Source organism: Lontra canadensis, unplaced genomic scaffold, assembly GCF_010015895.1.
Source record: "Lontra canadensis isolate GAN:19392208 unplaced genomic scaffold, GSC_riverotter_1.0 scaffold6, whole genome shotgun sequence".
NCBI classification, from domain to species: domain Eukaryota; kingdom Metazoa; phylum Chordata; class Mammalia; order Carnivora; family Mustelidae; genus Lontra; species Lontra canadensis.
Genome location: NW_022631000.1, coordinates 33863694 through 33876043, shown reverse-complemented (window position 1 = coordinate 33876043; position 12350 = coordinate 33863694). Strand labels below are relative to the sequence as shown.

General features: G+C 39.4%; 1 protein-coding gene across 7 annotated transcripts in view; it reads left to right on the top strand.

The window, feature by feature from the left end:
• PLCH1 (phospholipase C eta 1) overlaps positions 1–12350 on the top strand; it is a 218913-nt gene that overhangs the window by 4124 nt on the left and 202439 nt on the right. The window contains exon 3 of one of the 7 annotated variants that reach the window (XM_032852560.1): positions 1491–1634. The exons of the other annotated variants lie outside the window; for them this stretch is intronic. The gene's annotated coding sequence lies outside the window, so the exon portion shown is untranslated. The remainder of the gene's footprint in view (positions 1–1490; positions 1635–12350) is intronic. 7 annotated transcript variants of the gene reach the window in all.

Below are 12350 nucleotides of genomic sequence, written 5' to 3'. Positions count from 1 at the left end.
TGGCCTGAGAAATTCTGGCATCATTGATTTAACATAATGGGGAACAGATTTTCTGGTTATTTATTTAGTAAGTATTTTAAGGAGTTCTGGAAGAAAAGGAGAAAATGAACATTAATATGTTCCAACCACGTGCCTAGACATTTATTGTCTCTTTAAAGCCCACAATAATCAAGAGGCAGGAATTATCTTACGTCACTGATGAGGCTCACAGAGGTTTTTCCCTAGCACATGAGCTAAACCAGCATGGAACTGACATGGAATCTGAGGTCTTTCTGCCTACCCGTTCTATCATATCATATAGCCACTCGGGAAACAGACTAAATTAAAAAAAAAAAAAAAAAAACAGAGTTGGTTTTCTTTTCAGACTCACAATTCTTTCCGAAGTACAGATAGCTAGAAATGTTTCTGATCGGCTTTTTGGTGAGTGGAGAATCTGCATTCACTGTATGGAGTTGAGAAGGTTATAAATTCAGGCCTGGTTCCAGAAAACCATCAAGGCTTTGTTTATAAACTGTGTTTGCTGTTTGTTTAGAAGTGAGTGCTGTTTAGGTTCCCTTCTGCAGAGGCTTTTCCACATCAAAGTGGCCCACTTATTTATCACTTTGGGATTGTTGTCAAATTGTGGTGGGTCTAAGGACCCTTTGTGATTTTAACGTGTGTTTTCTGGCATCCCAAGACTTTGATATTGTCTTTATCGTATATAACCTTTGTCCACCTGTTTTCTTGAAATAGTATTGAGAGACTTACTGCTGGAATGAACCAGAGGGTGATTTCCAAATTAGAGATCACAGTTATCTTGGATAGTTGCTAAAAATTTGTAAACTTAGGCTGACATTTTGGTGCTCCTAAGGTAGCTCTGCTTTATTGTTGGGAAATTGAGACTGGGTTGTACTGGGCTGGTTTTCGATTTGTAATATTTTTGAGCTGGTTTATCCATGCAGAAACTGAAGTTTAGGAATGTCCACACTCACACAGCTGAGTTGGGACTTGAGCCTGGACATTGCCAGCAGACATCTGGTCTAGTGTTCTTAATAGCAAACCGTGCTGTAAAAGCACACCTCATCCTGGGCCTTCTTTGCTCCTTATGATTGATACAAGCGGGAAAGAGAAGCTTTAGAAAATGGATGTTGGACTCCGCTTTGGAAATCAGTCTTGGCTACAGGTACAACACACGACCCTGGAGGGTTCTCTGGGTTTCCCTCTTCTTGAGTAACTGTGGCTTACCCTATTTGCAGTCTCTTTTCTCTGTGGCTGGTTCTTCTGTGCTTCACAAGAGACTTCTGCCCTTGTACCGTTCAGGTGCCAATGAACAATCAATTCCCACCGAAAGGCAGAAGGATCTAGTTTAGTGTTGGCATATGTAGGTTACTGATTAACTGATCTGAGGCAATCTTGGTTTCTTTTCATCTGCCTTCACTTCCTTGTTGCTAATCCACGAGAACCAAACATTCAAATTTAGCTTCCTACTTCCTTTTTCCCTCCTTCTTCAGTTTCACTGAAGGTGCCTCTGGACTGGACAGTGGAACAGGTCTCCATGGGGTGTTAATGTTACCTCTGCAAAACTACCCTTGGTGGGAACTTTGAAGATCTATACAGTTTTTTTTCAGGAATCAGAATACTGGACCAGAAATTCAGTGAGTTGTTTTGTCATGTAATTGTGCAAAATTATGCAATTTTGTTCTCTAGATCATTTTTTTAAAAAAGATTTTATTTATTTGAGAGGGAGCACAAGCAGGGGGAGAAGCAGGCTCCCTGCAGAGCAGGGATTCTGAGGTGGGGCTCCATCCAGATTAGGACCCAAGCCCAAGGCAGATGCTTAATGGAGTGAGCCATTCAGGCACCCCCCCCTTTTTTTTTTCCTAACAACTTTTTCTTAACTTTGAGTGATATGGGAGATATTGAAAAGAAACTTATCTTTTTACTTTTTTTATTTTTTAAAGATGTTATTTATTTATTTGTCAGAGAGAGAGAGAGAGAGCGAGAGCGCACAAGCAGGCAGAGTGTCAGACAGGCAGAGAGAGAAGCAGGCTCCCTGCCGAGCAAGGAGCCCAATGCTTGATCCCAGGACCCTGGGATCATGACCTGGGCCGAAGGCAGCAGCTTAACTGACTGAGCCACCCAGGCATCCCGAAACTTATCTTTTTAAAAGAGATTTCTTTATAGAAAAGAGTAGTATGTGTTCATATAAGGAGTTACAATTATGTAAGGATCCCTTGATTTTTTTTTTTTTTTAAAGATTTTCTTTTATATATTTGACAGAAACACAAGAGTTGGTTCCATACAACCATTTGTGTAAAAGAATAGGAAAGGAAAGGTTGAGGAAAAAAGAAGGTGGGGGAGGTTTCCTTGTATGCATATAGAATATCTCTGGAAGAATATACAAGAAACTAATAATGTTGGTTGCTGGGAGACATATATGAGGTAAACTATTATTATACCCTTTTGTGCCTTTTGAATTTTGAGACTTAAACTTAACTAAAAGTTAAAAAAAAAAAAAGGACATTTGGGTTTCAATAATAAAGAAATAATCACATCTTGACTCCTAAGTTGTAGAAGTAGGAGACTGGGATGAAATTTTAAAGAAAAACAACTTTCTTACAATCTTTTTTTTTTTTTTTTTAAATTCCAGTATAATTAGCATATAGTGTTATATTAATTTCAGGTGTATAATGTAGTGATTCAACAATTCTGTACATTACTCAGTGTTCATCCTGATAAGTGTACTCTAAATCACCTTCATCTAGTTCACTTACCCCACACCTACCTCCCTCCTGGTAACCACTAGTTTATTCTCTTTACTTAAGAGTCTGCTTTTTATTTTGTCTTTTTTCCTTTTCTTTGTTGTTTGTTTTGTTTCTTAAGTTCTACATATGAGTGAAATCATATGGTATTTGTGTTTCTTTGACTTTTTTCACTTAGCATTATGCCCTAGATCCATCCATGTTGGTGCAAATGGCAAGATTCATTCTTTTTTATGCAAGAGTAATATTCCATTGTGTATATTGATACCACATCTTCTTTATGGGTTGTTTCTATAATTTGGCTGTTGTAAATAATGCTGCAGTAAACATAGCGGTGTGTGTATATTTTCAAATTTGTGTTTTTGTATTCTTTGTGTAAATACCCAGTAGTGGAAGTACTGGATCATATGGTAATTCTGTTTGTAATTTTTTGAGGAATCTCCATACTGTTTTCTACGTTGGCTGCACTGGTTGCATTCCCACCAACAGTATACAAGAGTTTCTTTTTCTCTACATCCTTGCCAACGCTTGTCATTTCTTATGTTTTTGATTTTAGCCATTCTGACAGGTGTGATGTGATACCTTGTGGTTTTGATTTGTATTCTTTCTTACGATCTTTTTAAATCTCACTGAAGTTTACATTTAGTATTTTTTTTTAAAGATTTTATTTTATTTGACAGAGAAAGACAGTGAGAGGGAATACAAGCAGGGGTTGTGGGAGAGGGAGAAGCAGGCTTCCGGCTGAGCAGGGAGCCCAATGCGGGGCTGCATCCCAGGACCCCCAGATCATGACCTGAGCCGAAGGCAGATGCTTACCAACTGAGCCACGGAGCCTCCCTAGTATTTTTTTTTTTTTTTAATTTATTTTTTTGACGGAGAGAGAGACACAGTGAGAGAGGGAACACAAGCTTGGGGAGCAGGAGAGGGAGAAGCAGGCTTCCCTCACATCAGGAAGCCCATGTGGGGCTCGATCCAGGACCCTGGGATCATGACCTGAGCTGAAGGCAGACGCTTAATGACTGAGCCACCCAGGCACCCGCATTTAGTAATTTTTCAAAGTAGTTTTCCTTAAGCTTTTTTAGATTTCAGTAACAGGGCTGAGGAAGTTTTTTTTTTTTTTTTTTTTTTTACTTTTATATTTATTTCTTTCTGAAGTTTTCTTCCCTCTCATAAAACATCCCTTCTCATCCCTTCCCTCTCATAAAACACCTATTGGAAGCAGCCAGATTCAGTGGGCCAGTGGGAATCAAATTTGTCCCATTCCTGAGCAACTAAGATTATTTTCTCTCATAGAGGAATCCCTGCAGTGTGATTATTATTTATTTTTTCTTTTCCTGAGTAGTGTCTAAATGTGAGTGCCAGAGAAATCTTTTCTTCTTCAATTAAAAAAGAAAAAAAAAAAACAAGCTCGTGTACAAATGTTTTATTCTGAACCATAGCTTTTTTTTGTTTGTTTGTTTTAAATGGGTTGTAAATTGGAAGTATTTTTCTGTTTACTGGGTAAGTCATTAAAATACAGTCTTGGAAGAGAGTGAACGCAAACTGTATACAAACTTCTTTTTCACTTGTCAAAAAAGAAATGTGAAAACTACTATTTAGTGTCCAACTTTCAGTCAAAAGCAAAAACTCAAGAGCAGTTCTCAAAACATTCTTAAATTTCTCCTCTCAAATTTGGTGAAGTAAAAAATTATATATCTGCTTACAAAATTCTTCCCTTTCTTTTTTTTTTTTTTTTTTTAAAGTTAACTATTTTTCGGGGCACCTGGTGGCTCAGTTGTTAAGCATCTGCCTTTGTTTCAGGTCATGATCCCAGGTCCTGGGATCAAGCCCCACATCAGGCTCCCACTTGGTGAGAAGCCTGCTTCTCCCTCTTCCACTCCCCCGGCTTTTATTCCTTCTCTCTCTGTCAAATAAATAAATAAAATCTTTAAAAAATAAAAAAAAAAGTTAACTATTTTTCTTTTTCCTTTTTTCTTTTTTTTTTTAAGTGGGCACCACACCCAGCCCTGGAGCGTAGCACAGGGCTTGAACTCAACCCCCCAAGATCAAGACCTGAACTGAGATCAAGACTCAGACACCCAGCAGACTAAGCCATCCCGGCACCCCCCACAAAATTCTTCTTTTTACTTTATAAAGATTTTAGAAAGATTTTATCTATTTATTTATGCTAGAGAGGGAAAGGGGGAGGGCAGAGAGAGAGAATCTCAAGCAGATTCCCCGCTGAGCCCAGAGGCTCTTGATCTCATGACCCTGAGATCATGATCCGAGCTGAAATCAAGAGTCGACTGCTCAACCAACTGGGCCACCCAGGTGCCCCCCTCTCCCCCCAAATTGTCTTTGCTATGTTACTTTTTATTCGTTAGACTGAGTAGATCATATGTTTTTATGCTTGACAATTTAAAAAACTTAAAAGGGTATTTGGCAAAAATTCTCTCATTTCTGTCCCTCAGCCATCCAGCTGAGGTCCATTCTCTAATAGACCAACAGTATTACTCATTTCTTGTATATTTTTTTTCAAAACGACACATATGTGTAATTCTATATATGTAAAACGTAGAGTTGTCCCTCTTGTCTGCGGTTTCCACAGCTTCAGTAACTGGAAACAGGAGATTCTGCTGTTGGTCAGAGGTGAGTCACAGCTCGAGGCTCCGTCACGTCACTCACCTCTCTTCATCTCCTCACGTAGGCATTTGTCCTCTCACATCACCACAAGGTGAGTACAGTACAAGATATTTTCAGAGAGAGACCACATGTCTTACATACATAACTTTCATTACAGTATATTCTCATAATTGTTACACTATTGTTGTTAGTCTCTTACTGTGCTTAATTTATTTTTTTTTAATTATTTTTTTAAAAAGATTATTTATTTATTGATTTGACAGAGAGAGATCACAAGTAGACGGAGAGGCAGGCAGAGAGAGAGAGGGAAGCAGGCTTCCCGCTGAGCAGAGAGCCCGATGTGGGACTCGATCCCAGGACCCTGAGATCATGACCTGAGCCGAAGGCAGCGGCTTAACCCACTGAGCCACCCAGGCGCCCCATCTTACTGTGCTTAATTTATATATGAAGATTTATCATAGGCGCATATTGGAGAAAAAACATTGTTGGTATAGAGCTCATAGTAGGCGTATTCACCATTTCAGGCATCCACTGGGGGTCTTGGAACATCTTTTGTGTGGCTAAGGAGGGAACTACTCTATATGCAGATGTATATGGATGCTTTTTTTCCCTCCTTTTAAAAATAGTAGTGCACTAGTCACATTATTCTGCATTTTTTTTCTTGTAACACTGTAGTTTATCATTCTCTATCAGCCTATAGATCTTAATTCTTTATTTTTAAAAAGATTTTATTTATTTATTTGACAGAGAGAACACAAGTAGGCAGAACAGCAGGCAGAGGGAGGGGGAGAAGCAGACTTTCCGACGAACAGGGAGTCCAAAGCGGGGCTCCACCCCAGGACCCTGGGATCATGACCTGAGCCGAAGGCAACTGCTGAACCGACTGAGCCACCCAGGCGCCCCTCTTAATTCTTAAAAAAAAAAAAAAAAAAAAAAAATTTCTTTAGAGCAGTTTTTAGTTCATAGCAAAATCGGGGGGAAGGTACAGAGATTTCTCACATACTCCCTGTCCCCACGTGGGCACTCCCTCACCCATTATCAGCATTCCCCACCAGAGTGGTACATTTGTTACAGCTGATGAACCTATATTGACACATCATTATCACCTAAAGTTCATGGTTTACCTTACAATTCACTCTTGGTGGTGTAAATCTTAGGCGTTTGGACAAAGGTATAATGACATGCACCCATCATTATGGTTTTATGCAGAATATTTTAATATTGTTAAAACCCTGTGCTCTGCCTATTCATCTCGCCCCCCACCCTTCCACTTCTGGCAACCAGTGATCTGATTTTTTTCACGGTTTTATCTTTTTCAGAGTGTCATATGGTTGAAATCTTACAACAATGTAGCCTTTTCCGATTGACATCTTTACTCAGTGATAGGCATTTAAGGTTCCTCCACATTTTTTCATGGCTCGACAGCTCATTTCATGTTAGCACCAAATAATATTGCATTGTCTGAATGTACCACAGTTTATTTACACATTGACCTGCTGAAGGACATCTTGGTCGCTTCCAGGTTTTGGCAGTTACGAATACAGCTGGCATTCATGAATATATACAAATACGCGCAGCTTTTTCTGTGAACATAAGTTGTTTTTTTTTTTTAAGATTTTATTTGTCAGAGAGAGAGAGAGAGAGTGCGTGTACACACACACAAGCAAGGGGGAGTTGCAGGCAGAGGGAGGAGCAGGCTCCCCGCTGAGCAAGGAGCTAGATGCAGATGGCGGACTCCATCCCAGGACCCTGGGTTCATGACCTGAGCCAAAGGCAGACGCCTAACCAGCTGAGCCACCCAGGCACCTGTATTCCACATCCTTGCCAGCATTTGGTGCTGTCAGTGTTCTGGATTTTGACCCCTCTAATAGTTATTTGGTGGTATCTCATCATTTTAATTTTCATTTCCTAGATGACATATGGGGATCATCTTTTCATATGCCTATTTGCCATCTGTATATCATCTTTGGCTGGGGCCTGTTAAGATCTTTGGCCCAGTTTTAATTAGAGTATTTTCTTGTTGCGTTTTTGAGTTTTTCGTGTATTATGGATAGCAATCCTTTTTCAGTTGTGCCTTTTACAAATATTTTCTCCCAGTCTTGTGGCCTCTCTTCTCATTCTCTTATTACCGTGTTTCACAAAGTGGAAGTTTTTAATTTTAATGATGTCCAGCTTATCAATTCATTCTTTCATGGTCAGTGCTTTTGGTGTTATATCTAAAATGTCATTGCCACACTCAAGGTCATCTGAGTTTTCTCCTGTGTTATCTTCTAGGAATTTATAGTTTTGGATTTTGCATTTAGATCTGTGATTCATTTTGGGTTAATGTTTGTGAAGGATTTAAGGTCTGTGTCTGGGTTCATTTTTTTGGGATGTGGATGTCCAGTTGTTCCAGCACCATTTGTTGAAAAGACCGGTTTTGCTCCATGGCATTGCCTTTGTTCTTTGTAAAAAATCAGTTGATTCTATTTTTTTTTTCCTTTGGTGAGCTTTATACCCAATGTGGTGCTTGAATGCGTGACCCCAAGGTCAAGAGTCGCATGCTCTACTGACTGAGCCAGCCAGGTGCCCCAATCAGGTGATTCTATTTATGTGGGTCTATTGCTGCACTATCTGTTCTCTTTAATTGATCTATTTATTTATTTATTTATTTTTCCAATACCAGGCAGTCTTTCTTAATTGTTGTTGCTTTAGAGTATGTCTTGAAGTTGAATAGTGTCAGTCTTCCAAATTTGTTCTTTTTCAATACTGTGTTGGATCTTCTAGGTTCTTTAATTTTAATGGCTGCATATTTTCCACCAAATAGGTATGCTGAAGTTTTAAAAAACATTTTATTATCTTTTTAAAAGATTTTATTTATTATTTATTTGAGAGAGACACAGCATGAGAGAGACAGCATGAGAGAGAGCATGAGAGGGGAGGAGGTCAGAGGGAGAAGCAGACTCCCCGTGGAGCTGGGTGCCCAATGCGGGACTTGATCTCGGGAGTCCGGGATCATGACCTGAGCTAAAGGCAGTTGCTTAACCAACTGAGCCACCCAGGTGCCCCTTTAATATTTTATTTTTAAGTAATCTCCGTACCCAGCATGGGCCTTGAACTCACAACCTTGAGGTAAAAAATCACATGATCTATGGACTGAGCCAGCCAGGGGCCTCTGGATGTACTGAACTTTAACCCAGATTAATGGTCAGTTAGGTTGCTTCTGATATTTTGAAAACAGTGTTGCAATGATTAACCTTAAATAGATACCATATTATACCTGTCTAAGTACAGCTTAGTATAATTCTACTTGGAAGTAGAATTGCTAGGTTCAAAGTATGTACACTTGTAATTTTGATAAATATTGCCAAATTGGCCTCCATAGAATTTGTGTTTTTTACTCCTGTCAGAAATGTATTACAGTAACAGTATTTCCACACTCTTATTAACACAATTTGTCACCAAACTGTTGATTTTTGCTAATCTGATAGGTAAAAATTAGCATCTTGGTATAGATGAAACTTGCTTTTCTCTCACTTCTGGGTGAGCAGAATGTCACAGCAAAACGTGTCACTTCATTTTTTTTCCAGTAGAGGTCGAAAGATCAACTTTGAAAAAGAAACGAATAGTTTTTTTTTATCACTGCCTGGTAGAACGGGGCGAACACACTTAACTTTCTTAGATAATCTGCATTTAGTTGCGTTTCACACCTTACTTTCAAATCTCAACATTTCCCTTATTTCCCTAGGACTAGGAGAGTTACTCTTTTTTTCCTTTTTTTAAAGATTTTATTTATTTATTTGTCAGAGAGAGAGAGAGAGAGTGAGAGAGAGCATAGCAGGGGGAGCAGGGGGAGGAGCAGAGGGAAAGGGAGAAGCAGGCCTCTGAGCAAGGAGCCTGATGTGAGACTCCATCCCAAGACTCTAGGATCATGACCTGAGCTGAAGGCAGATGCTTAACCAACTGAGCCACCCAGGTGACCCAAGAGTTATTCCTTGATACCTGAAAGCACCTCCTGGCATACATGCTGGCAAAATGGTATGAACATTGTTGGCTCTGGCCCTGGTTCTAGTCCTTGGAATCGAAGATAACTTGAATTTTTTTACTATCCGTTGTTGGGGCATAGGTTCTTGTCTCCTAGCATTACTGAAGGAAAAGATGAAATGTTGGACATTCAGACTTCAGTGGATTCTGATGCTGTTTGCTTGGATACTTAGGAGATCCTTTTCTGCCGTGAATGCAGATGAGATTCTCATGGAATAATGGAAGATTCTGAGGGCAGCTGTGAATAAGACCCAGCCACTAGGATATTGTATCCCCACTCCAGTTCCCATGATTTTAAAGTGAACATAGTAGGTATTCCAAGGGGAGGAAACTATGTAAGAGAATATAATAACTGAAAACATATAGGCCAGTGACAAATAACCAGGAGTTAATTACAATATCTTTATCTTTTTTGTAGTGGTTTAAGAAAAAAACCCACCAAAATCCACATGATAAATTTCATTTGAGGAATTTTATAATACTGTTCAGTTTTATTTCCCAATGTTTCTCATTAATGTTTTCTATAACACCTTTCTTCGGATGACAACTTCAGACAAGTTGGTTATTAGTTAGATTTTTTTAAAAAGAATGAAGAACTTGCAAGCTTGAAGAGATCAGTTAATGTGAAGTTGAGTGGATATATTTAACTTGTAGTAACTTCACTAGCTTCCTGTTTTTTCCAGAGCTACCATTTTTATTTTTAAAATATTTATTTACTCCAGTGCCTGGGTGGCTCACTGGTTGAGTGACTGACTCTTGATTTTAGCTTTGGTTGTGATCTCAGGGTTGTGGGATTCTCTCTCTCCCTCCCTCCCTGCTTGTGCACATTCTCTCTCTAAAAGAAAATAAATTAAAAAAAAAATATATATATATATTTATTTATTTATTAATAATATTGACCTTTTATTTTTTTTTAAGATTTTATTTATTTATTTGTCAGAGAGAGAGAGAGAAAGCGCACAAGCAGGCAGAGTCAAAGAGAGAAGCAGACTCCCTGCCAAGCAAGGAGCCCGATGTGGGACTCCATCCCAGGACCCTGGGATCATGACCTGAGCTGAAGGCAGCAGCTTAACCGACTGAGCCACCCAGGTGTCCCAGATTTATTTATTTTAGAGAGAGAGAGAGAGAGAGAGCGAGCATGAGCACATGCATGTACATGAGTGGGGGAGGAACAGAGAGAGAAGGAGAAAATCCCAAGCAGACCCCCTCCCTCACGTGAGTGCAGATTCGGTCATTGGCATTTGTGCCCATGACCCTGAGATCGACTTGAGCCTAAATCAAGAGTCCTGGTGCTTAACCGACTGAGCCACCTCCCCACCCAACCAGAGCTTCTTAAGAATTAATATTTCAGCCCATGAAAAACAAAGCTGATTTTCCACAACTTAAAAATATTTGACTGGATTTTTTTTATGATCTCTTGAGCTTGATGGTTCTTATGACCAACTCAGGTTTAATCTCTTATTTCTTTTTGTAATATTGCTTTGGGGACTTTTTATATTCTTTTAATTTCTGATCTTGGGATGCCTGGGTAGCTCAGTCATTAAGTGTCTGCCTTTGGCTCAAGTCATGATCCCAGGGTCTGGAATTGATACCTGAGTTGGGCTCTCCGTTGAGGGGGGAGCTTGCTTCTTCCTCTCTCTACCTGCTGCTCCCCCTGCTGTGTTCACTATCTCTCTGTCAAATAAATACATAAGATCTTAAAAAAAAATGATGGAAATTTGCCAACCCTGACCTGGGCATAGGGAAGTAGAGAGGATTGAAAATAGGAAAGCCTGCATTTCATTAGTGACTCTGTGGTACCTAGTATGCGTGCTATCCGTCTTTCTGTCTTTCCCTCTCACGTTATTTATTGAGAAGTAAAATTGCATGGATCTTAAGGGTGCAATCTTTGGGAAAAGTGTGATCTTTGGAGTTAGACTTTTTTGAGTTTAAAATCCCAGTGTTGTCACTTGGATAGCTGTGGACCTTAGGTAATTACTTAATATCTCTGTGGTTCTGTAAAATGGGCCCTTAGGATTATTGTAAGGATTAAATAAGATAATACAAATACTTACCACAATATCTGGCACATAGGAAGTGTTAAAATAGCAGCAGTTATTACAAAGTGACAGGCACTGAACTGGTTCATTTTTGGGCTAGATCGTCCTGATTTGGCTGTCAGACTCCAAGGCTCTGTGGCTTTAAATGTGAATTCCCAGGGTTGAGTTCTGTTTCTAGCAATATAGTTTACCAGCACTCTGGCTGAAATAATTTAAAGATGCTGGATACAATGGAATATTAAATGCAATGAACCAGTGTGAAAGTAATGAATATTCAGGTCAAAAGCTAAGCGAGAAGGGATCTGTTGCAATGAAGTTGGCTTTTTCCTTGAGGGCATTTGCCAAACCAGTTTAACTTGTACTTCTTTTTTTCATGGTCTTGAGGACAAAAGGGATAAGAGACTAGGTAAGACATCTGAGTGGGACCCTTTGGTGATAAAGCTGGGACTTCAGAAGGCTTCTCCCTCAATATAAGGGTGAATTAGAATGAAATGTCAAAACTCCTCTCTCCTAAAAACCTGTTTAAGACTGTAAGAAAAATCACCTCTCAAAAACTGTGGTTCTGAACAAATGCTTGCTATTTGGTCGCAAGAATTTGTGAACCTAAACTAGCTCCAATACAGATGTGTATGTAGAATTACAATAACTAGATGGTCAGAAAAACCTCAAGATGCAAATTTGATTTAAAGTAGTTCCTAGGGCACCTGGATGGCTCAGTCATTAAGCATCTGTCTTCGGCTCAGGTCATGTTCCCAGGTTCCTGGGATCAAGCCCCGCATTGGGCTCCCTGCTCAGTGGGAAGCCTGCTTCTCCCTCTCCCACTCCCCCTGCTTGTGTTCCCTCTCTCTCTCTCTGTTTGTTTCCCTCTCTGTCAAATAAATAAAAAAAAAAAAATCTTTAAAAAATAAAAAAAAAAAGTAGTTCC